Here is a 27,321-nt window from a genome sequence, read left to right on the forward strand (position 1 = left end):
GTCAAATAAAAAAAAGAAAAATTACAAAGATTTTTCCACCTTTTAGAAAAAAAAACGGAGCTCAGAGCTCACAGGTCAACAATCATTCACTAGTAAGTACAGCGTATCATACTCTCAAATGACCCAAAAAATAAACATACACATATGGAGAACAATACCGCACGACTTCCAACCGCACAAGAGAACAGTCTAAATCCAACCAACAACGACCAAGCTCAAAATCAAAACTAGTGGGGTATATGGCATCGTACCTTAAGGCAAATTTCTGGAACTTCCCGTAGTATAACAAAAGGTTCGAGAAATACTGATTTTCAAATAGATTATTATAAATATTGTAACATTGTCTAATATTTATAAGAATTATATAAACTGAATTGAAAAGTTGAATTTTTTTGTTTAAAGTATATTAGAACTTTAGTCAGAATTAAAAATAAAATCTGATTTATTTTCGAAACACAAATAATTTTTTTTTCCAAAATCAATTATGTTGTTAAAACAAGCAGAAAGTTCTTTGAATCATTAAAATCGGACGCTTAGTTCTCTCAAAAACTGCCATTTTTTGCACATTTAGCTCTGTATCTTGGAAATGGTTGGGCCCACCTTTGCCAAAAAATAATAACGACTTCTACCAATCATCACTAATTGAATGTTTCTTAGATTATTCAAATCGGACACTCCGTTTTCTTTAAAACTCGATTTCTATTTTCAGCACTCGTTGTTCTTTATCTCCGTAACTGCTGGACCTGCCTTTGCCAAAAACTAATCAGCACATCTCCCTATCAATAGGAATCGAATGTTTTTTGAACCATTCAAATCGGTTGATCCGCGCCCGAAAACGTCACCGAAAAATTGTATCCAGACATACAAACACACACACGCACCATTTTTCTGGGGTATGCCCAAAATGTTCAGAAACCTTCAAAAACGTCGAGAAATGTAAAAATTTTTGGACGATACAAAACTTACCCACGGGAAGTTAATAATAACCAAACCAATGACAGGCAAGAATTAAAAGGTAGGTTGAAAGTACTAATCGACCAAATGGGAAAAATGATTAAAAATCCTCACCTATCTCTAATATAAAAATAATGGCCACTTCACTCAAAATATTGCACATGGAACGCCTACGGCCTAGCCCAACATGCACAGGAACTGAAGCAATCTGATTTATTTTCGAAACACAATAATTTTTTTTTCCAAAATCAATTATGTTGTTAAAACAAGCAGAAAGTTCTTTGAATCATTAAAATCGGACGCTTAGTTCTCTCAAAAACTGCCATTTTTTGCACATTTAGCTCTGTATCTTGGAAATGGTTGGGCCCACCTTTGCCAAAAAATAATAACGACTTCTACCAATCATCACTAATTGAATGTTTCTTAGATTATTCAAATCGGACACTCCGTTTTCTTAAAAACTCGATTTCTATTTTCAGCACTCGTTGTTCTTTATCTCCGTAACTGCTGGACCTGCCTTTGCCAAAAACTAATCAGCACATCTCCCTATCAATAGGAATCGAATGTTTTTTGAACCATTCAAATCGGTTGATCCCTGCGCCCGAAAACGTCACCGAAAAATTGTATCCAGACATACAAACACACACACGCACCATTTTTTCTGGGGTATGCCAAAATGTTCAGAAACCTTCAAAACGTCGAGAAATGTAAAAATTTTTGGACGATTACAATAACTTACCCTACGGGAAGTTAATAATAACCAAACCAATGACAGGCAAGAATTAAAAGGTAGGTTGAAAGTACTAATCGACCAAATGGGAAAAATGATTAAATCAATCACCTATCTTATATATAAAAAATAATGGCCACTTCACTCAAAATATGCACATGGAACGCCTACGGCCTAGCCCAACATGCACAGGAACTGAAGCAATTTATTTTATACAATCAAATAGACATCATTTTAATCTCAGAGACGCTCTTTACCAGTAGGAGCTACTTCAACCTTTATAATTTACACCAATTACACCACTTATTCATGTTGGCACAATATTTCACAAAACGACTTTGATATATTTTTCAATAGTTTAGGTAATCATTTTATAGTTGGAGGCGACTTCAACGCAAAACATCCACTCTGAGGCTCTAGATAAGTATCTCCATGAGGCTGTGAACTGTACAACATAATTATAGCATCCAACTTAATTCCAGTTTCAACTAGAGAACCAAGGTATTGGCCCAGCGACACCAATAGAAGTCCAGATCTTCTGGATCTATTCGTAACCAAAGGGATTCCATGTAATAACCTACAAGAAAGCACATGTCTCGATTCGAGCTCGGATCATTCTCCATTCTTCTCAACATATACTCAACTATATACACTTAAATTCTCAAAAAACAAACAATCTATTAGTAATAAATGTACAGACTGGAATCTATACTAAAACATTCTCAACAGTAATATAACTTGTGGTATTCCTATAAAAAATGAGCAAAACATTGTCTCTGCTGTAAAAAAATTGTCCAATGAACTGCTCAAAGCCGCAAAACTATCAACACCGTAAGTCGAAATGAGGAGCGTCACAGAATACCCTGTATATATCAAACAAAAAGTTGCAGCTAAAACAAAACTTCGTAAAATATGGCAGTGCTCTCGGTCTCCTGAAGATAAGAAAAGACTGAACAAGGCTTGCAAAGGTCTGGAAATATTTTTGACGGAATACAAAAATCAAAGATTTCATCACTTAATTGAGAATTTAGATGCAGCTAAGGATTCCAACTATTCGCTTTGGAGGTTTACCAGAAAACTTAGACAACCAAAGATATCTTTCCCGCCAATTAAAATAAATAGTAATATTTGGGCAAGAAACGATGAAGCAAAGGTCAATGCATTCACCGAGAACTACCACAATATCTTCCAGCCATTGCCTCAATCAGGAAGACCTTATAACGAACAGTACACCACAACTACCTACATAATGTATCTACAATTCCAGATAACGCATCGCTACATTTTACACTCTCAGAGATAATTAGTGGTGTGAATGGCATAGTGCCGTAAAAAGGAATATTAAATGTTTTCAAATAGATTATTATAAATAAATACGGTCACATTGTCTAATATTTATAAGAATTATATAAACTGAATTGCAAAGTTGAAATTAAGTTCATACTTTAACAATTGCTTGGAATAGATCAAAGAATACAGCTATCAATAGGAATCGAATGTTTTTTGAACTTAAGTCAGAATTACAATTAAAATTTGAATTATTTCCGATATACAAAAAAAAAATTAAAAAAAAATGAAACAAAAACTTTTTTTTAAAAAGCAATTATTTTGTTAAGCAGAAAGTTCTTTGAATCATTTAAATTGGCCGCTTAGTTCTCTCAAAAACTGCAATTTTTTGCACATTTACTTCTGTATCTCCGAAACCGCTGGACTTTATTTGCAAACTAATGACCACTTCTCCCCGTCATTACGAATTAAATGTTTTTTTGGATCATTCAAATCCGATGCTCCAATCTCTCAAAAACTCGATTTCTATTTTCTGCATTCTTTGCTCCGTATCTTCAAAACGGTCTTCGCCAAAAACTTATCAGCAGATCTCCCTATCAATAGGAATCGAATGTTTTTTGAACCGTTCAAATCGGTTGATCCGTGCGCACGAAAATCTGGACAAAAAATGGTAACCATACATACACACACATCCATTTTTTTTTAAGGTATGCCAAAATGTTCAGAAACCTTCAAAACGTGAAGAAATGTAAAAAATTTTAATTTCGATTTTTGGACGATTACAATAACGTCAAGTTAAAATTGGCTGAAAAACGCAAACCTCTAGGTTATGACTTTGTAAAAATACAAATGCTAAAAGAACTGTCAGAAAAAGTACTAAAATTTGTGATAATATTATTTAATTTAGTTCTAAGAGTGATAAAAAGTTTTATCAAAAAAATTTGAAAGATTGCTATTGAATAGACTAATGCCAATACTTAGTGAAAAACATGTAATTCCACAGCATCAGTTTGGTTTCAAAAAGCTACATTCTACTATTGATCAAGCCCACAGGATAGTACATGAAATAGACAGATCGTTACAAGAAAAACACTTTTGCTCAGCTGTATTCTTTGATCTATTCCAAGCAATGTCCTTACCTAACAGACATTCAGTTCTTCATTAATATTGGGAATTCTAGTTCCTCATATTAATCCATGAAATCAGGAGTGCCACAAGGAAGTATCTTGCATCCTTTTCTCTTTCTGATCTTCACATCAGATTTACTAGTTTCGCCTAACACGTGTACTACCACCTTTGCTGATGATACATGCATTATGGCACATAACGAAAATCCAGAAGTTGTATCGGGTAATCTCCAAATACACTTATTTCTCATAGAAAAGTGGCTCACTTTCTGGACGAGGAATGTCAATAGTCAAAAATCCAAGCATATCACATTCACGCTCAAAAAAGAAATTTATCCGTCAGTAACAATACTTGGAGGAAATATCCCCCAAGAAACATATGTCAAATATCTAGGTCTTCATCTAGATATCAGGTTAAATTGGGAAGTATATATTATAAAGAAGAAACGACAGATCGAAGAGAAAATCAAACAATTATACTCAAACCCTCGGGCCTAAATTACATCTGTCTACCCACAATAAGCTCCTAATATATAAATTAATATAAAAGCCCATGTAAACATATGGGATTCAGCTGTGGGGTTGCGCCAGGAAATCGAACATAAACATTCTGCAAAAAACTCAAAACAAAGGCATTAGACTCTGTCTCTCGGGACCCAGATACGTACCAGGCTGGTTTCTCCATCAGGATACAAACATGAATATTGAGTAGGAGGAAATACATCGATACGATATATAAGATTATATATAATCTTATATATATAAATACATCTTATACGATATATAAGAAGCATGCAGAAGGACTAGCTGAACACCCGAATGATTTGGTCAGAATACTGCTTGAAGACAACAACCCTAAAAGGCCAAGTCAAAAACACCCGTTACAATTATGTCTATAGAGCAATATGTATCCAACACAACTTAAGTTAATATAGTAAGGTGGAAGAAACACAGGTTATTTACACAATTAATCATCATCAATTACAGCCCTACATTTAATTTATACTAATATATTTACTAAATGTCCATACGGACAGTTGTAAATCTTTTATGTATGATAAAAAAGGATACTATTTCAGATTTTGTAACTTCATACTCCGCTGTCCATCCTACAGCAGACAACGATGGACGGTAGTGTGGAGATTTTTACCCACTAAAAAAAACACTTCTCTCTTCTCTCCTCACAGACGGTACGGAGAGGACTGGATTAGAACCGCGTTAGCATTACATCAATCCAGTTCCTGCTGCGCCTTGCGACACCTGCTTCCGACTACTGGTTCCTTTCTCCGGTTTTATCCTTCAAAAGGTGCTGTGCATAAGCTGCTACAGCTGACCAGTTTTCTTATTGTTTTATCATGTAGGCCACAAGACTTTAGGGGGCGAGCTTGGTGCCTATAATGTCCTCGGCGTTGTTACAATAGTCCTTCCACCGACCACATTCAAAGAACGTGCGCTCAGCGTCGTCGATTTTATTTGGACAGTATTTGCACATTCGCATGCTATGCTGGCCTATCTTAAAAATATAGGCATTGAACTGTCCCTATCAGGTCAGACAGAAATCTGTGTCCACGTATACTCGAGAGAACCAGTCGCTAATGTCCGGAATCAGACGCGATGTCCATCTGCCCGTCTCTAGGCCATGGAAGTCTTGAGCCAGAGGAAACCATCTCCGCTACCGTTGTCATTGATGATGATCTCCTTTGAGTTTATGATCCATATTGCTGCCGTGCTAGATTCATCGGCGAACTATGATTTATCCTGAATATTTATATATTGTTCGCAAAGAAGGCAGATATCGATCTTATCTTCAAAGATACGTTGGCAGTAGATTTTTTTTAAGGCACATCTATTCAGATTACCTTGTAAAAATCGCATCATTTCAGCTCTCTCGGGGCTTCGGCAAGTGCTACACAGAATGCCTTACCGGTCCCGGATCCAGCGACATGGCTCCCGCTGTTCCGGTCTTCTTTGTCTACTGTACATAGAAAGCATTTTGGCTTTTTCGTGCAGTCTACAGACTTGTGATTTCCTCCGCCGGATTTGTAGCAACTCTCGCTTCTGTCTGGTGCCCCGCATTTATGCGTATAGTGTACAAAACCGAAGCATCTAAAACAGCGGACCACTTTAACAACTGGGCGAACGCGCTAGTTAACCCACCTAATTTTTATGCGAGCCCTATTTATGTATGTATGTATGTATGCATGTTTGTATGTTTGAATATAAATCTGTGCCTATGATTTTGACAGCACGGATTACCCAACTTGAATAATTAAAAGAGCATTCGTTTTCTTAATAACGGAAAATATTTAAAAACCATTCATATCCCAATACAGTTTTTGTTAAACCTTTGAAGTGAACACATTGATTGCATAACTGAATAAACAACAAGTTAAAAATCCAGGCTTGTCTGGTATACATTTATATTATATTAAATTACTAACAAACAGTTATTATAACTCTATAATGCAGTGTGTTGAACCAAAAAACATACTTCTATTTGATTTCAAGGTAACTGAAGGATTAATTTCTGCCTTAGTTACTCATTTGTGGCTAAAAGGAAGTTTAAATAATATTTAAGAAGACGTCACTTGTATATACGGAATAATCATGGAAAATAAGATATTAAATGTTAAATTTAATAATGAGAAAATTATAAATAACATTAAAAGTAAATATGAAACTAACATAAAATTTAAGTTCGATCAAAATCAGTGTTACGAAATTGAATACAGTAAACCCAGAGGACCGCAACAGTGGATAAAACTGTTAAATGTACAATGGAAGACATCAGAAGAATATATACGAAAAATAATGTCAGAGTATCGAAACATAATAAAGTATCAAGAAGATATATGGACAGGAGAAGGCATAATAAATTGCTACACTGGAAATCGAACTTAAGTGGTTAATAGAAGTAACCGAATAAATTTCAATCATGATTAAAGTGAACGGAAAAAATACAACGACAATAATTAGAGGACAACCAAGAAAATGCGTTAAATTTGGAGAAACAAACCACTTGAAAAAAGACTGCACGATGAATTCAAAAATAGGAGAGAGAATAAAAGATTTAGTGGAAAATAAACCAATAGTGAATAATAATGAAGAGAAATAGATAAAATTGTTAGTATCCAAAAGGAAAACAATGAATACATTAAAAAAAGAAGAACAAATAAATAGATTTCTATTTTTTGCATACTTTGCTCCGTATCTTTGAAACGGCCTTCGCCAAAAACTAATCAGCAGATCTCCCAATCAAATGAAGAAAAATAGATAAAATTGTTAATATTCAAAAGGAAAACAATGAATAAATTAAGAAAAAAGAAGAACAAATAAATAACAAAAAAGAAGAAAAAATAATCACAAAAAACAAAGAAAGTTCTAGTTATATGAATGAATAAAAAAAACACAAGAAGAAAAAAAAAAACAAAGCATAAATGAAACAGAAAAAACACCTATCAGTAATAAGAAAAATTAAAATAACAACCCCAAATACAGAGGAAGTAATGAAAGATATAATTGAAACCATGGAAATAAATACAACAATTTCTTCAATGAATTGTATTCTAAAAGATACACTAGAATATGATAAAGAATATGGTGAAACACCTAATCATGAAATAAGTAAAGAATTAACAAAATTAAAATCTATATAACTTAGCCTTTCTTCTTTAATTCCTTTTTAATAACACACATTGATGAATAATTATAAAATCAGAAATATTGCCACAATAATAAACATAAATGGTGTTACAAGTCAAACGACTAAAATTTTACAGAAAAAAATTGTAACAGATAATGACTTAGATATAATATTTTTATAGGAAATAAATGAAAATGATTTAAGATTTTTTAACTTGTATGAAGTTATAATAAACATGAAAACAATGAAAATCAAAGAGGCACAGCCATATTAACAAGACCAGGAATTGAAATTAAAAATGTAATTCTTTATGAAAACTCTAGAATAATAGGTGCTAACATAGATGATTTTTAATAAATATATATGCCCACGCCGGTAATGGTCAACGTGCACAATGGGAGAAGTAATTTGAAGAAGATATAGCCAGTATAATAGGACCAACCAAATCCAATATAATGTTCGCAGACGATTTAAATAGTGTACTAAATGCTAAGGGCCAAAAAGGAAGAGCAAATTGTAGCGCAGTACTAAAATGATTGTAAAGTAATCTTTCTCAGACCACAATGCGGTAATTCTAAAATTGATAGTTTTGACATGAGTGCCTTTGGAAATAGTTACAATAGAAATAATAGAAAATAAATACAAAAATACTTAAATCCAATGATTTTGATAATTTATTTAGACAAGAATGGGAGAAAATTGTTAAAAATTCCTCACGTACGAATATAATTAAATATAATTAAATACATTGCAAAAAAAATTTCCTTTGAGGCAAGTTACATGAACTTCTCGATATGTGTAAATAATCGACCTAATCAATAAAAAACTAGATGAAGGTGCATTTAGCCTTAAGGCAAGTTGCATGAACTTCCCGAAATGTGTAAATAATATACTAATTCAATCCGACTTTATAATAATCCAATAAGCAATTTTATCTGTGTTTCACAATAATTTTTTATTCTATAAACTTTAAAATAAGCAATTTGATCTGCGTTTCACAATATTTTTTTATTTTATAATTATTACGAAATTTATATTGTAAATTAAATTTTACGAATTGACCTAAGGTTCGGTAGGATGAGCTTAAATGTCGACGAAAATTTAACAATTTTTTTCAACAGTTAATTACAAGAAAACGGCTCGGTAGATTTTCACCTAAAATTTATCAGTACCATTCCCAACTGATATCTTTCGAACAGCTTTTGGATTTTTAAAATCGGTTCGGTAGGATGAGCTTAAATGTCGACGAAAATTTAACACTTTTTTTCAACAGTTAATTACAAGAAAACGGCTCGGTAGATTTTCACCTAAAATTTATCAGTACCATTCCCAACTAATATCTTCCGAACAGTTTTTGATTTTTTAAAATCGGTTCGGTAGGATGAGCTTAAATGTCGACGAAAATTTAACACTTTTTTTCAACAGTTAATTACAAGAAAACGTCTCGGTAGATTTTCATCTAAAATTTATGAGTACCATTCCCAACTAATATCTTTCAAAAAGCTTTTGATTTTTTTAAATCGGTTCGGTAGGATGAGCTTAAATGTCGACGAAAATTTAACACTTTTTTCAACAGTTAATTACAAGAAAACGGCTCGGTAGATTTTCACCTAAAATTTATCAGTACCATTCCCAACTAATATCTTTCGAACAGTTTTTGATTTTTTAAAATCGGTTCGGTAGGATGAGCTTAAATGTCGACGAAAATTTCAACACTTTTCTTTCAAATTGCAAAAAAACGGCTTAGCAGATTGTCGCACGAAACTGACAAACGATAGTTCTCATCGAAATACATCAAATGGCATTTAAATTTCTAAAATCGGTTCAGGCGTTTTTGAGAAAACGTTGATCAAAAGTCTAATTTTGACAAATGGCAAAAAGACCATACTGATTTTTGCAAACTTTGACGAATTTTTAAAGCTGAACCAGTTGTCGTAGGGCCGTAATATTTTAGTATGATCTAGAAGACTATGGTATCTACCGTCAAAAAAATAATCATAAAAATCGTCGATTTTTTTTTTTAAACTTTATTACAAGAAAACGGCCCGGCCGATCTCTACCAAAAACTAATCAGCACGAATTTTCAAAATCGATTCAGAATTGCGGGCTAAAACGTAGACGAAAAATATTTCACTTTTCTGCCATTTATAAAGAAACGGCTTGGCCGATCGTCGCACAAAATTGACAAACAATAATTCTCGTCGAGATACATCGAATGACTTTTAATTTTTTGTCGATTTAACGTCGATTAAACGTCGATTTACGGCAAAAAAATCTGTTCACATACACACACACACATACTTTTTCCAAATTTGGTCTCATTCGATTCAGAAAGGCTTGAAACGTCGAGAAAACATAAAATTAGCGAATCGGGTTTTTTGATGAAAACATAAACTTCTCCTTCGGGAAGTTAATAAATTAATCTATGAGTGATTAAAAGTATTCCTAGTGGATTTATTACATTAATTGAAAACGAACGAACATGTTAACTCGGAGTTTTTTCTAGAAGCTAATTTTCAAAAATCAATAATTTTTATAATTGAACCAGTTTCCGTAGGACTTTAATAGTTCAGTATGTTTATTAAAACCAAGTACTCTATCGTTATATCAAGTAAATCATGTAATTTTAATTTTAACAAACGTCAAAAAAACTACACATTTCCTCAAATTTTGATGAATTTTTAAAATTAAACTACTTGTCGTACATGCTGATGACGTTACTTTAATAGTTAAATCAAACAGTGAAGAAGGAAAATCCTTAGAAATCATGAAATCTTATTGCAAAAGTTCAGGAACAGAAATAAATGAAAATAAATCCACATTTATATCGCTAGGTGTGAGATGGGTAAGGAATCCAGAAAGCAACATATCAGAAACGTCATAAATTTAATATTTGGGAAAGATTATATCAAAAAATGTAGAGGAATTGGATTAAATTAATAAATAATATAAGAGTGATATTAAATATATATTTATCAAGTTGACTTAATGTAATTAAAAAAATCTGGCATATAAATCAATTTGCCTTAGCAAAATTGTGGTATTTAGCGCAAGTATTACCAATGCACAGAACAGAGTATATTCACAAAAAATTGAACTTATAATAGGTTTTTATATATGGAATGGCCATTGAATAAGAATTAATAGAATGGCCATTGAATAAGAATTTAAATTGAAATAAAACTAAGGAGGTCTAAATTTAATATCAACTGCTGAAAAATGTTAAGCCTTACTCTTTAAAAATATGATTAAACAGATCATAACAAAGGAAATCAACACAGGACTTTTGGAACTTTGCGCCAATAATAAAAAAATTCCGAAATCTTTCAAAAAATGGGGAACCATAAATGAAAAATATCAATGGAATCTAGAAAATGCTACAACTAAAAAAATATATATAAAACTAATTAATGATTATAAGCCAAGAATAATGGCGAATAATCCGAATTTTAACTGGAATAATATTTGGAATAATTTAGAAAATAACTAGTGGGACGCATTGCATTGTGCCTTAAGGCAAATTGCTGAAACTTCCCGTATCGAAAACAATTTTTTTTAAAAGAAAGATTAACATTTTCGAAAAAAATTTACGTTAAAGAATTAGATTTTTCAGAAACTATAAATTTTTGACAAAAATTTACTTTTTTTTAAAAAAAAAAGACTTCTTGAAAAGAAATGTTTTTTTTATTTTGAAATATTTTGGAAATTTTGAACTTTTTTTTCAAAGCAATCGTATTGCTTTAACTGCTTAGAGACGAAATATCGAAGCGCGTAAGCGCCGCGTCGCCGTCTGACTGATAAACATTGGTACGGAACGCATAGGAATGTAAACAAAATTTATACTTATTGTTAAAATCTCTATAACATATCTGATAATTTGATGTGCATACGAGTGCCTAATGATTATTTTTGACCGCAAAATGGCTTTTTTTTTAGTTTTTTCACTTGATCTCCGAAACCGCTAGACCTGCCTTCATAAAAATTCAGTCAATTCTTCATCTTGTAAATACAAGTAAAATGTTTTTTGAATTATTAAAATCGAACGCTCTGTTCTCATAAAAACTGATATACCGTTTGTGGCACTTTTTGCCCCGTATCTTAGAAACGGCTATACCTGTCTATGCCAAAAACTAATTAGCATGTCTCCTTATCAACAGCAATCGAATGTTTTTTGAATAATTGAATCGGTTAAATTGTGTTCCCGAAATCGTCGACGAAAATTTGTATCCGCACACACACACACATACATCGATTTTTTCTAAAGTATGCTAAAATGTTCAGAAGATTTTGAAACGTAAAGAAATATATAAATTTTCATTTTCGATTTATTTTCGATTACTATAACCACAAACTATCTGATAGTAAATGAATGTATAGCCATGAGAATGAAGCTGTTTGAAATGAAAATGACTGATAGTGCTAATTGTACAAAATGTAATAAAGAAGAAAATGCAAAACATTTCTTAACAGAATGCGGTGAAAATAAAAAGATATGGAATTGGATGAAGCATAGACTAAAATTATTTAAAATAGATCTGAATGAGGAAAATAATATATTAATAAAATTCTACATTATAAAAATATTAGAAGAAGAAAATAATATTATAATATTGCTATTATCTGCTATTTTAAATAATATATATAATGGAATTGAAGAATTAACATTCGAGAAAAATTTAAGAGAGAAGCGAAAAGACTATATAATAAGAAATAAAGACAAGAATTTTTCATTTATGTACAACATTTTGTAAATTATAATATACATATAAGTATAATTATAAAAAAGAGGATTAATGTTTATCAGCTTTGCGCCACCGAGCGACCCGCTTTTTGTAATTTGTAAAAAACTGTGATATGCCCATTTTCGACTCAGCTGTCAAAGCGACAACAACTCTCGATAAACATTAAATCGGTCTCGGATTTACTCAAGTGAAAATGAAAATTGTGAATATTTTAATGAACAATTGTTTCATTAACGAAATAACATAAGTGCAATGCATTAAATTATGTTTTCCATTAAAAAGGAACATACAAAATTATCAATCTCTATTGTGGAAGCGTTACACACATTAAATGATTTCGAATATGATCCTATAACCGTGACTATGGAAAGTATCTCCAGCAATCAACTCACACACAATCGACCAGACCAGTCAACGTCATAACAATTCATTTCTAACTTAATTAATAATACTCCAATAAACTCCATCATATACTAAAAAATGTAAAATTAAAGAAATCAACCGACATGTTTTAAATACAATACCACTCTAGAACAGATTTTAAATCATTATTTCTCAGAATAGTAATATAGAATTTCAATGGGCTTCCCGCGCACAAAGAGGAAATATTTATATTTTTGTTAATAAACAAAATATATGCTTTATTAATTAGCGAAACGCACTTTACTAATTATTCCCACATTATTATTCCTTTTTACACCGTCTACCATACACAGCACTAAAATGGAAAACCCCAGAGTATTAGTATTAAAAATAATATTGCGCATTACGAAATGGATCAATTCAACAGAGATTTTAATCAAGTGACTTCTGTAAACATTAAACATTGCCATATGAGTTGACTATCTATGCCGTGTATTGTCCTCTAAGACATAATAACAAAAGGGAGCAGTTTCAAGAATTATTTGACTAATTGGGGTCCAAATTTTTAGTTGGAGGCGACTTTAATATTAAACACCCAAATTGGGTATTTTGCATTTCCAACCCAAAAGGAAAATAACTTAATTTTGTCACTCAACAAAACAACTTTGCTACAATATTCATTGGTATCATTCCTATTGGCTTAGTGATCCGGCGAGAATACGTGACTTACTCGATTTTTTAAATTCCGGCGGCATTGACAATAAATGCGTCGGAATTCAGTTAAATTACGACTTAATCTCGGGCCGCTCTCCTGTTATTGCATCTGTGAGTTCAAATTTAAATCAAACATTCACAAGTGGCCAACTTCATAATCATAAAACGGACTGGGTTTTATACAAAAAAAAAAATCATTAAGAACCAAATATACTTAAAAATGCCTCTAAAATGCCCAATTTGTACTTCGCAAAACTTTGTCTCCAATAAGGGTCGCCACATAACGCTCGAGATTAGGAAAGTAATAGCTGAGAAGCGTAGAATTAGAAAAAAATGGTAAACCACTGACTCGCCACAGAATAAGACACTACTAAAAGCAAACCCGTTTGCCAATTATTTATCATCTGCCTTTCGGTTAATGATATCAAGTCAAATTGTCATGACCTCAGACTATAACAAAACTATATTCTTCACCATGGAAGGTATTTACAGTTAAATTAAACGTCTTAAAATCAAAGCTAGAAGTGCATGGCATCGTGCCTTAAGGCAAATTGCTAAAACTACTCGTACCAAAAATTAAATTTTTTAATAAAGTTTAATTTTTTTTTAAACTTTTAAATTTAAAAAAAAAAGTTGACTTGGATAATTAGTTTTTTGTATTTTGAAATATTTTGGAAATTTTGAACTTTTTTACAAAGCAATCGTACTGTTTCAGCTGCATAGAGACGAAGTATCGAAGCGCGTAAGCGCTGCGTCGATGTCTAACGGACAAACAATGTTATAGAACCTATAGTGATGTAAACAAAATTGATACACATTACGAAAATCTTCATAAAATATCTGATAATTTGCTGTGCATTTGTGTAGTGATTATTTTTGACCGCAAAAATGCATTTTTTAACCTTTTTGTAGTAGATCTCTGAAACCATTAGACCTGCCTTTCCAAAAATTCAATCAGTTCTTCATCTTGTCAATACAAGTAAAATCTTTTTTGAATTATTAGAATCGGACCCTCCGTTCTCTTAAAAACTGAGTTATTGTTTTTTGCACTTCTTGCCCCGTATCTTCAGAACCGTTCAGAAACCTCTGAAACGTAATGATATATAAAAATCTTAATTTTCGATTTTTTGCGATTACTATAACTTATCCTACGGTAAGTTAAAATCCGTAGGTATAGATTTAATTTCAAGCATAATGCTTAGAGAACTCCCCAGAGAAGGATTTATTTTACTCACCTACATCTTCAACGCAATCCTTAGCCTCAATTATTGGCCGATACTATTCAAAACCTCTACGGTCAAAATGATCCCAAAGGTAGGAAAAGTTACAAACAATTGCCAACATACTAGATGTTGTATTGCCAACATACAAGATGTTTTTTGTGTCTTATCTTACAAGGACAAAATTTCAAATCAAAAGTTGGCGATGCTACAACTGAACCGAAATTAATGAAAGCAGGAGTCTTCCAAGGCAGTGTTTTAGAGCCGTTCCTTTACCTTACTTATGCGAATAATTTTTCCACACAGAGACCTGCTGCACGTTTGCGGACGATATTGCAGTTTTGGCAAGATCCAATCGATGCATTTTTTAAACTCCGAAATCATCTTGATCAAATAAATGAATGGTCCAAAAACGGGAAAATAAAAATTAATCTATCAAAATAACAACACATAACATTCACGCTCAGAAAACAAAACTGTTCAAAAGTAACTCTTGACGGCTATGAAATTTTCGATAACTATGTTATTAAGGCCTGCACTTAGATTACAAGCTCATCTGGAGTATTCACATAAATAATAAAGTACAGCAAATAAAACAAAAATGCAACAGTTGAATTGGCATTCAGGTAGAAAGTCAAAACTTGCACTATAAAAGTATTTAAACAAAGTTTTAATCTATAATGCAGTGCTGCAACCGGTGTGGACCTACGGCATATATCTGTGGGGATGTGCTAGCCATTCACCTATAGCCAAGACACAAGGAATGCAAAATAAAATTCTTAGGACTTTAGTCGACGCTCCATGTTTTGTAAGTAACACGATACGATACATCGGGACCTAAAGATACCATATATAAAAGACATCGCCAAGGAAAAAATCTGCACTCATCTTTACAATATCGAGACACATACAAACTAACTGTTACAACCACTTGTGAATGAGAATATAAACCGATCAAGTAATATCTTCACTTAGGATAGTCACTCAATGGAGGCATTCTAACATACTTATTTTCTTTATTTACTTATAAATATATTATTAACTTCGCGAAGGAGAAATTTATGCTTTCATTAAAAATTCCGTTTTGCTTATTTCATGTTTTCTCGACGTTTCAAGCCATTCTGAATCGAATGAGACCCATGTGTGTGTGCGTGTATGTGAATAGATTTTTTGCCGTAAATCGACGTTTTCTAAAAACGGCTGGACCGATTTCAAACGAATGATTTAAATGTGCTTGAGAAAATTCTATTCGAAAACGTCTAGATTTAATTCAAAGGGATAACTTTATTTTTGAAATAAACAGTTGAAAATTTAGCTAAATTTCTAAATTTTAATTTCGATTTATTAAGTCAGTTCATGCAACAAGCTTTGAGGCTAAATGTCACTTTCAACGAGTTTGTATTTATTTTTAACCTTTGTTTTGTATCATTATCATTGTTTGTATTTTAATCACTTTATTTTATTTATATTTTTGTATTGACGTCACACATTAGCTTATAGAATTTGTATATCCTGATTGCTAATAAAGAAAAAAAAAGTAAAAAATACGGAAACTACAGACATTACAAAATAAGACACTACGACTAGTACTTAACAAAATAAGGGACCCACTGACTAGACATTGCTACTCTACAAAATACATTCATAAACAGACTGACGTACTTGTCGGTACACTCGACTATATAAAAAATCTCACCGAAAATTCTTATCAAAAATGTGGGGATCATCCTAATACCAACATCGCGGATCTCGGCCAATATACTAGAGACGTAATTTGGTATGGCAATCACGCCATGCCAAACTATATACTGATCGACCCGTAGCGGCAAATGATACTTGGCTCGACACAGATTTTCCTTCAGAGAGCATAAATCTTTTATTTTAAATATTTCTTTGTGTTTTTTTGTGAGACAATTTGTCACACATCTCGTTGTATTTACAATAAATATTCACTGTATATATTAAGATCAATTATGTTATAAAAAGTACCCAAGGGTACAAAAATATGTATTAAAAATAACAATGCAAAATGTATAAAAAAAGTAAAAAACTGTGTCTAGAAATTTCTCGTCGAAGTTTTAGCTACATGCATTGACAGTTCTTATAAAACATACTAAAACAATACGATGTTTTCTCAAAAACCGCTAAACCGATTTCAAATAGTTAAAAGCCATTCTATCAAACTTAGTAAGCACTCGTGTTGGTAAGTTTTTTGAGGCAATCGGCTGACCGCTGATATTTCGACCGCTTAGCTAAACATGCTAATATGATTTAAAAAATTCAACTAGTGGTGCATGGCATTGTGCTTAAAGCATAATGAAATATTCGAAAATTTTTAAATATTTTTTCCCGGAATTAAAATTAAAATTCGATCAATTTTAGATATTCGAAATAAATTGGAAATTTGATAAAATTAAATTTCGATGTAAAAAAATTTTTTTGCCTTCCCCAAAAATTAATTTATTTTTTGCACTGTCAACACAAGTACAATGTGTTTTGAATTAGATGATCCATTCTCTTCATAACTGTTGTTTCTGCACATTTTGCTCCGTATCTCCGCAATGGCTGGAACTGCCTTCACAAAAATTATTTAGCAAGTCAATACGAACCGAATATTTTTTAAATCATTCTAATCGGATTTCCGGTTTTTGCAAGAACCGATTTTTAACTTTCTGCATTTTTTGCTTTGTATCTTCGAAACAGCTAGAGTCATCTTGATGTTAATTTTTTTTTATTTCTGGAAAAAGCATAATGAACCGCTCAAGAACTTTACCTCTGCTCAGCCACCTCACTTCTGTATGTAAAAGAAGATCTGTAAACTGAGCTTCCTCTTCTTCTAAAAATAATTTAAATAATCTATGTTGCATAGGTCACGGTCTTATGGAATTAATAATTTTTGTTACGACCATAAGTACATGATCAAATCCTATAGTTTTAGCACATAATACTTCCTGATGTAGAATGAAATGATATGAAAGAAATTTTGGGAATAAGGTTTACTGTCTACATAAGGCAATAAATCTTTTTTTCTTACCAGTCATTGCTGGTGCCCCATCTGTAGCGATTGATGATAACTTTTGTACTGGCAATTTCATATCAGTTATAAACTTTTTAAAAGTGGAAAAGATATCTTTTCCTCTGGTGCATCCCTTTAATGGCAAAACTTTAACTACTTCCTCTTTTGTTGTAAAATCAGAAAAAAAACATCTTTACGCAAATTGATAATTGTGATATATTTGTCACGTCTATCGATTCATCCATCTGTAGCGAAAAGAAAATACAATTTTCGATATCATTTGCTAATTTTGCCTCCAAATTTTTCGCAATTACCTCCATTCTTCTAGTGACAGTTCGTACTGATAATTGCAACGTGTTAATAGCTGAAACTATTTCTTTTTTATTTTTAATTCTTCGAAAAGTAAATCTGCAGCATGACCGCTGTGACGTCATTTTCACCATCGAACACGTGCTTCTTAGCCGTCAGAGCAATAAAAGAGCAAAACACAAGTCATGTAAGCCGCTAAGGTTATCATATATTTACATTAACCGAGAGCGCATTTAAAGTTGAGCAGAGGCGCCATGGCGTTGCAGACTCCTGAGCTAGACCTATCTATGTCAAAAAGTAATCAGCATATAATCCTGTCAATAGGAATCAAATGTTTTTTGAATCATTCAAATCAGTTGATCTAGTCTCCCGAAAACATGGACGAAAATTTGTATCCACTCAATCATACATACTCGCACATACACATATCCATTTTTTTAGGATATGGAAAAATGTTCAGAAACTTCTGGAACATGCAAAAATCTACATTTTCGATATTTAGACGATTACTATAATTTACCCTACGGAAAGATATTGTTTGAGAATCGCGCTGCTTAGTTTTGGACAAAGATCGGCTAAACTGTTTTTTCGTAAATGTTTGTTAAAAACAGTCGTGATAGTCCTAGTCTAATTATGAAAATACATTAAATTTCGAATTATTAGTCGCACTTTTAGCGAATAGCTACTTCAAGTTATATTAGGCACTAGTTCGATGTTCAAATCAACTTACAAATAATTCATAAATTAATATATTGGTTTAATATTGACTAAGTTTATTATTTACACATGTCTGGTAGTTCATGTAAGGCAAATGCTACTTACCAACTAGTTTAGTTTTGTTCGCATGTGTATTTTATTTATTTATTTTTTTTTTTTGTATTTATTAACTATTGTATAATTTCTGTACATTTTTTGTGTTAAAACAACAACATTCTCGCATTTCTCGTACGTATAGTTACACATAGATAAACATCCCTTAGTAAAATCTATACTAGTTTGGCTTAACTATTATTGTTAGTGCTTGTTGATTCTTACACCAAAATTGACACTTATCAACAATTTCAATGGAAAATTTGATAGTATTATAGATATCTGTATTTAAACACTTTATCCGGATAAAGTTGTTTTTTGCTAGTTTACCTTAGGTAGAAAATATTAAAACAAATGCTAAGAAAGAAAATTTAAATGAAATTAAAAAAATGTAGCATTGCATGACAAAATAGAATAAGTAAGACTTCTAGTATAACATGTAAAGGTATACTATGCTGCTTACCATATATGGGCAGTAATCAAGGAAGCAGAATCTTGTTAAATTCATTGCATGTGGAGACCACATCAATAAGCGAAGCACGGTGTTTTTCGTTATTTGTCGGTTGTAGTCATAAAAATTTTCATACAAAAAATGGGGCTCTAAAATATTTTAGGATATTTAAAAAGAAATATAAAAAGCCTTGACGATTTGGAATATTGCAATTAGAAATTTCATAAACAGTGCTGATATTATCTACTAGAAAACATAAAATATATAATCATACATAATAAATACAAATAATTTATTAGTCTCATAAACTAAATTTTGTGCACATTTTGTGTAGTTCTGTACTGCAGCGACATTCTCGTACTCTCGTAGCGAAAGGGTTACAGTTATATATTATATCAAGTGTATAATACGCTAAGTAAGAGGAAAATGTTTACCAGATCACTTTCGTTTAAAAAAATGTAAATTTAATTGTAAATGTTTTGTACTAAAAATGTAAATGTAATTGTAAATGTATTGTACTACATCAAGTGTATAATACACTAAGTAAGAGGCAAATGTTTACCAGATCTCTTTCGTTTGAAAAATGTAAATGTAATTGTAAATGTATTGTACTACATGATGGGATCTTTCAGTGCTGTATTAAAACCTGATAATTATACTTTACTAGACAATATGATCCAAATAATGGTGTATTTCACACACATCAGCCCAATAGTGAAATATGATTCAGGGTAGTTCTTGAACACATCCATTTTGTTGTGAGATTATAATTATATAAAATTGTCATTTGAACAAAAAGATCATAAATTAAGAAATATAACTAATAAGAAGCTTCATCTGACAAGGAAGCTAACATTCAAACAATTTAAAAAAGGAAACGTTTAATACAGTTCCATCCATTTTGCTGTAGGATTATAATTACATAAAGTTGTCATTTAAACAAAAAGATCATAAATTAAGAAATATAACTAATAAGAAGTATCATCTGACAAGGAAGCTAATATTCAAACTATTTAAGGGGTTAGGGGTATTCGGAGGCACGAAAAAATTTTAGTATTTTCAATATAGCTGTTTTTGTTGACCCTGTTTCAAAAAAAAGGTCCTGGCGGTGACCATCGTAACTCCTTAGAGATTCATCTAAAATCAATCAAATAAAAAAAAAACAGTTTTATAAATAGATAATCCTGGGCTTGATCGAAGGTTTTCTTTTTTTTTGCAAAAATTAACAAAATGACAGCATCAGAAAAAAAAATCTAGATTTTTGGGTAAAAAATCAACAGTTAATTGGTCTTAAAAAACTGAAATTTTTGAAAAAATAAAAATTCTTCGATCAGGCCCGAGTTTATTATATTTTGTAAAAGCTGTATAAATTTAATTAAAATTTATTAAGCGGTTTTTGAAGTACAGTGGTCACCGATTCAAAAAACATGGTTTTGAGAAAAACGCGTTTAAAGTTTCACATTGGATTTACGTACAGAAATTCGAATTATTGAATTACTTAAACCGAGTTATCTATTTCTGGGCCATAGAATAGTTTATCAGTCATTGTGCAAGTTTCTACAATTTCCATTTGCTGTTGCCTACGAAGCATTCTGGCCTCTAATGTGTTCTCGTTGGCGCGCTTATTTGCCACTTTCACACGTGCAGCATCCAATTTTTCAGCATACCAATAGGAATTATACCCACAATTAGGTCCTAGGGTATCCATAATTAATAATAATGATTATGTATATGCATTCAGCAATTTGTACGATAGTAGAACTAGTATTCACGGTTTTAGGCATATTTTTACACTAGTTGGTTGAAGCTTTTAATTTTTTCTGATTATGGATTCAATTTTGAACTACACATCTTGAAAGTAAATTATCATTGCTGAGATCGTCGTAAATCGGTTTAAAAGTTTTTAAAACATCAGGAGATGAGAGAGAATAATCTTGAGTATCAGTATAGAGCTCTCCAATTGCGTCAACGCACTGGTAAGAGTCCAATAACTCAAAAAGTAATTTCCGGATCAACTTGAAATTTTCAGAGAACATTTTCAAGATATTACACTTAATGAAAATGCAAAAAAATAAAAATCGATTTTTCAAAAATTCCAAGTACCCCTAACCCCTTAAAAAAGAAAACGTTTTATTACAGTTCCATAGATGACACCGTAATGAATATACAGCGAATTCGTATATTATTTTCCAAGAACAGACAACGTGCAATCGTCCGTTATCTGTTTAACTTACAAAGGTAATCATCCAACATCCGTATGTAAATAACCCAATTTTAAATTTAAAGCAATGTTTAGTCAATTGATGTAACAAAAGTCGATGGTACTAAATATGCTATTATCCACCATCATCAACAAATTTAATTCATGGATAAATTCATTCGAATATGCTAATGTAACTCAAACGGTTTGACTCAACATAAGAACGAACTAAAGGAAAATTTAATTGATATTCTTCAGCCTTCTAGTGAATGAAATCGATATCATCCAATATTCAAATTTATATATCCTCAATAAACACTCTACCATACTCATCTTCCAGATGATCTCTACTATAGCAATATTTTTGTCGTGGTGAATATCCTGCTAATTATGGAAACTACAAGTTTCATGATAAGCCTCGAAAAATCTACATACAACTAGTGTTTGTATGTTTCATCTAGTGGTTAATACATTCAAATAATAGCTCAATATATAGAGATTGCCTTATGGAACGTGATCTCCACTTTTTTCAAAAACTTTTATTAGTTGAATCATATCTGCAATTGTCAGTTCCTGCCTTCCATTTTTATTTATGGAGTGGATGATTTTAGACAAATAGTTACTGTTTTTTACGATATAATTTTAACAAAAATTCTGGCTAATGAAATAATTAACATTAATGTAAGTTTGTAAGTTTTTGGCGGAGCCGAAAGGTTGTGTTCCATACAGATCAAATCTGAAAGATCATACAGAGTAGTATTAAAGTACATACATTTCACCAAAGACAAAGAAGAGATTAAATGTTAAATTAGAAAACAAGGGCATAAAGTACGTAATATTACAAATATCTCACGCTTCAAAACGAAACTTCCATTTAATATGTTTTATATCGACCTGGAACCCAACACTTATAATTCCACAACTTTCAATTGACAAAAATATTAATGGTCAACTATTGTACAATGCAGTAGATGCCTGTAGTACGGACATATAAAAGCTTATTCAATTTTAAATTTAAAGCAATGTTCAGTCAATTGATGTAACAAAAGTCGATGGTACTAAATATGCTATTATCCACCATCATCAACAAATTTAAATCATGAATAAATTCATTCGAATATTATAATCTAACTCAAACGGTTCGACTCGACATAAGAACGAACTAAAGGAAAATTTAATGGATATCCTTCAGCCTTCTAGTGAATGAAATCCATATCATCCAATATTCAAATCTATATATCCTCATTATACTCATCTTCCAGATGGCTCTACACACGGAGGTGCAATAATTATAATAAACAATTATTGCGCACTTGGAGTTACAAAATTACTCCAAAGAATTTTTACAAACAACTTTAATAACCGTAAAACTTCTATCTTTAGAACATACCATTTCCATACCATACTTATCTTCCACATGGCACTGCACACGGAGGTGCAATAATTATAAAAAAATCAAACATTGCGCACTTCGAGTTAGAAATTTGTTGTTTTACGATTAATGAGTCGATGTACAATCGCCAGACTCTAAAAGTACGCTCCTGCTTTGAAATCTTTAGATATATATGTATTAGTACATTTACTAATATTATGATCATAAGGTATCATCTTCTGACTGCAAGAGTCGAATTACATAATGGGAAGAGCTTAAGTAGTAAAATCCCTACGTATCTATTAGCAAAGTATGAAATTTTTATATTTCTATGAAGTTAACAACTTAGAAATTAACTTACTTTTAAAAATATTAAACTTCCTTTTAACAATATGCTCCAAAGTAATTAAAGAAGTGTATTGGTTTATGAAAAAGTTTATAATTATTTATTTAGAAGTTCATGAAAATTACATATAAAAGCTAATAATGAAAGCAGACTAAATATTATGCGAATGTACAATTTCCAATTTGAGAATTGCATTCATGGCAAACAAATATATAACTAAACTAGTGGGGTGGGTGGCATCGTGTCTTAAGGCAAATTGCTGGAACTTCCCGTACCGTTACGAAATGTTCGAGGAATACTGAATGTTTCCAAATAGATTATTGTTAATATTGTAACATTGTCTAATATTTTTAAAAATTATATAAACTGAATTGCAAGTAGAAATTATTTGTTCAAAGTATCTACATTTTCGATATTTAGACGATTACTATAATTTACCCTACGGAAAGATATTGTTTGAGAATCGCGCTGCTTAGTTTTGGACAAAGATCGGCTAAACTGTTTTTTCGTAAATGTTTGTTAAAAACAGTCGTGATAGTCCTAGTCTAATTATGAAAATACATTAAATTTCGAATTATTAGTCGCACTTTTAGCGAATAGCTACTTCAAGTTATATTAGGCACTAGTTCGATGTTCAAATCAACTTACAAATAATTCATAAATTAATATATTGGTTTAATATTGACTAAGTTTATTATTTACACATGTCTGGTAGTTCATGTAAGGCAAATGCTACTTACCAACTAGTTTAGTTTTGTTCGCATGTGTATTTTATTTATTTTTATTTTTTTTTTGTATTTATTAACTATTGTATAATTTCTGTACATTTTTTGTGTTAAAACAACAACATTCTCGCATTTCTCGTACGTATAGTTACACATAGATAAACATCCCTTAGTAAAATCTATACTAGTTTGGCTTAACTATTATTGTTAGTGCTTGTTGATTCTTACACCAAAATTGACACTTATCAACAATTTCAATGGAAAATTTGATAGTATTATAGATATCTGTATTTAAACACTTTATCCGGATAAAGTTGTTTTTTGCTAGTTTACCTTAGGTAGAAAATATTAAAACAAATGCTAAGAAAGAAAATTTAAATGAAATTAAAAAAATGTAGCATTGCATGACAAAATAGAATAAGTAAGACTTCTAGTATAACATGTAAAGGTATACTATGCTGCTTACCATATATGGGCAGTAATCAAGGAAGCAGAATCTTGTTAAATTCATTGCATGTGGAGACCACATCAATAAGCGAAGCACGGTGTTTTTCGTTATTTGTCGGTTGTAGTCATAAAAATTTTCATACAAAAAATGGGGCTCTAAAATATTTTAGGATATTTAAAAAGAAATATAAAAAGCCTTGACGATTTGGAATATTGCAATTAGAAATTTCATAAACAGTGCTGATATTATCTACTAGAAAACATAAAATATATAATCATACATAATAAATACAAATAATTTATTAGTCTCATAAACTAAATTTTGTGCACATTTTGTGTAGTTCTGTACTGCAGCGACATTCTCGTACTCTCGTAGCGAAAGGGTTACAGTTATATATTATATCAAGTGTATAATACGCTAAGTAAGAGGAAAATGTTTACCAGATCACTTTCGTTTAAAAAAATGTAAATTTAATTGTAAATGTTTTGTACTAAAAATGTAAATGTAATTGTAAATGTATTGTACTACATCAAGTGTATAATACACTAAGTAAGAGGCAAATGTTTACCAGATCTCTTTCGTTTGAAAAATGTAAATGTAATTGTAAATGTATTGTACTACATGATGGGATCTTTCAGTGCTGTATTAAAACCTGATAATTATACTTTACTAGACAATATGATCCAAATAATGGTGTATTTCACACACATCAGCCCAATAGTGAAATATGATTCAGGGTAGTTCTTGAACACATCCATTTTGTTGTGAGATTATAATTATATAAAATTATCATTTGAACAAAAAGATCATAAATTAAGAAATATAACTAATAAGAAGCTTCATCTGACAAGGAAGCTAACATTCAAACAATTTAAAAAAGGAAACGTTTAATACAGTTCCATCCATTTTGCTGTAGGATTATAATTACATAAAGTTGTCATTTAAACAAAAAGATCATAAATTAAGAAATATAACTAATAAGAAGTATCATCTGACAAGGAAGCTAATATTCAAACTATTTAAGGGGTTAGGGGTATTCGGAGGCACGAAAAAATTTTAGTATTTTCAATATAGCTGTTTTTGTTGACCCTGTTTCAAAAAAAAGGTCCTGGCGGTGACCATCGTAACTCCTTAGAGATTCATCTAAAATCAATCAAATAAAAAAAAACAGTTTTATAAATAGATAATCCTGGGCTTGATCGAAGGTTTTCTTTTTTTTGCAAAAATTAACAAAATGACAGCATCAGAAAAAAAAATCTAGATTTTTGGGTAAAAAATCAACAGTTAATTGGTCTTAAAAAACTGAAATTTTTGAAAAAATAAAAATTCTTCGATCAGGCCCGAGTTTATTATATTTTGTAAAAGCTGTATAAATTTCATTAAAATTTATTAAGCGGTTTTTGAAGTACAGTGGTCACCGATTCAAAAAACATGGTTTTGAGAAAAACGCGTTTAAAGTTTCACATTGGATTTACGTACAGAAATTCGAATTATTGAATTACTTAAACCGAGTTATCTATTTCTGGGCCATAGAATAGTTTATCAGTCATTGTGCAAGTTTCTACAATTTCCATTTGCTGTTGCCTACGAAGCATTCTGGCCTCTAATGTGTTCTCGTTGGCGCGCTTATTTGCCACTTTCACACGTGCAGCATCCAATTTTTCAGCATACCAATAGGAATTATACCCACAATTAGGTCCTAGGGTATCCATAATTAATAATAATGATTATGTATATGCATTCAGCAATTTGTACGATAGTAGAACTAGTATTCACGGTTTTAGGCATATTTTTACACTAGTTGGTTGAAGCTTTTAATTTTTTCTGATTATGGATTCAATCTTGAACTACACATCTTGAAAGTAAATTATCATTGCTGAGATCGTCGTAAATCGGTTTAAAAGTTTTTAAAACATCAGGAGATGAGAGAGAATAATCTTGAGTATCAGTATAGAGCTCTCCAATTGCGTCAACGCACTGGTAAGAGTCCAATAACTCAAAAAGTAATTGCCGGATCAACTTGAAATTTTCAGAGAACATTTTCAAGATATTTACACTTAATGAAAATGCAAAAAAATAAAAATCGATTTTTCAAAAATTCCAAGTACCCCTAACCCCTTAAAAAAGAAAACGTTTTATTACAGTTCCATAGATGACACCGTAATGAATATACAGCGAATTCGTATATTATTTTCCAAGAACAGACAACGTGCAATCGTCCGTTATCTGTTTAACTTACAAAGGTAATCATCCAACATCCGTATGTAAATAACCCAATTTTAAATTTAAAGCAATGTTTAGTCAATTGATGTAACAAAAGTCGATGGTACTAAATATGCTATTATCCACCATCATCAACAAATTTAATTTATGGATAAATTCATTCGAATATGCTAATGTAACTCAAACGGTTTGACTCAACATAAGAACGAACTAAAGGAAAATTTAATTGATATTCTTCAGCCTTCTAGTGAATGAAATCGATATCATCCAATATTCAAATTTATATATCCTCATTAAACACTCTACCATACTCATCTTCCAGATGGTCTCTACTATAGCAATATTTTTGTCGTGGTGAATATCCTGCTAATTATGGAAACTACAAGTTTCATGATAAGCCTCGAAAAATCTACATACAACTAGTGTTTGTATGTTTCATCTAGTGGTTAATACATTCAAATAATAGCTCAATATATAGAGATTGCCTTATGGAACGTGATCTCCACTTTTTTCAAAAACTTTTATTAGTTGAATCATATCTGCAATTGTCAGTTCCTGCCTTCCATTTTTATTCATGGAGTGGATGATTTTAGACAAATAGTTACTGTTTTTTACGATATAATTTTAACAAAAATTCTGGC

At 31.3% G+C, this 27,321-nt stretch overlaps 1 protein-coding gene across 1 annotated transcript in view; it reads left to right on the plus strand.

Moving 5' to 3' along the window:
* The window catches only part of LOC113369963 (fibroblast growth factor 10-like), a 142,923-nt gene that overhangs the window by 109,002 nt on the left and 6,600 nt on the right, over positions 1 to 27,321 (plus strand). The window lies entirely within an intron of this gene.

This window comes from Ctenocephalides felis, unplaced genomic scaffold, assembly GCF_003426905.1.
Source record: "Ctenocephalides felis isolate EL2017-DRISC unplaced genomic scaffold, ASM342690v1 CF-g0.4_SCAFFOLD_01492, whole genome shotgun sequence".
NCBI lineage: Eukaryota > Metazoa > Arthropoda > Insecta > Siphonaptera > Pulicidae > Ctenocephalides > Ctenocephalides felis.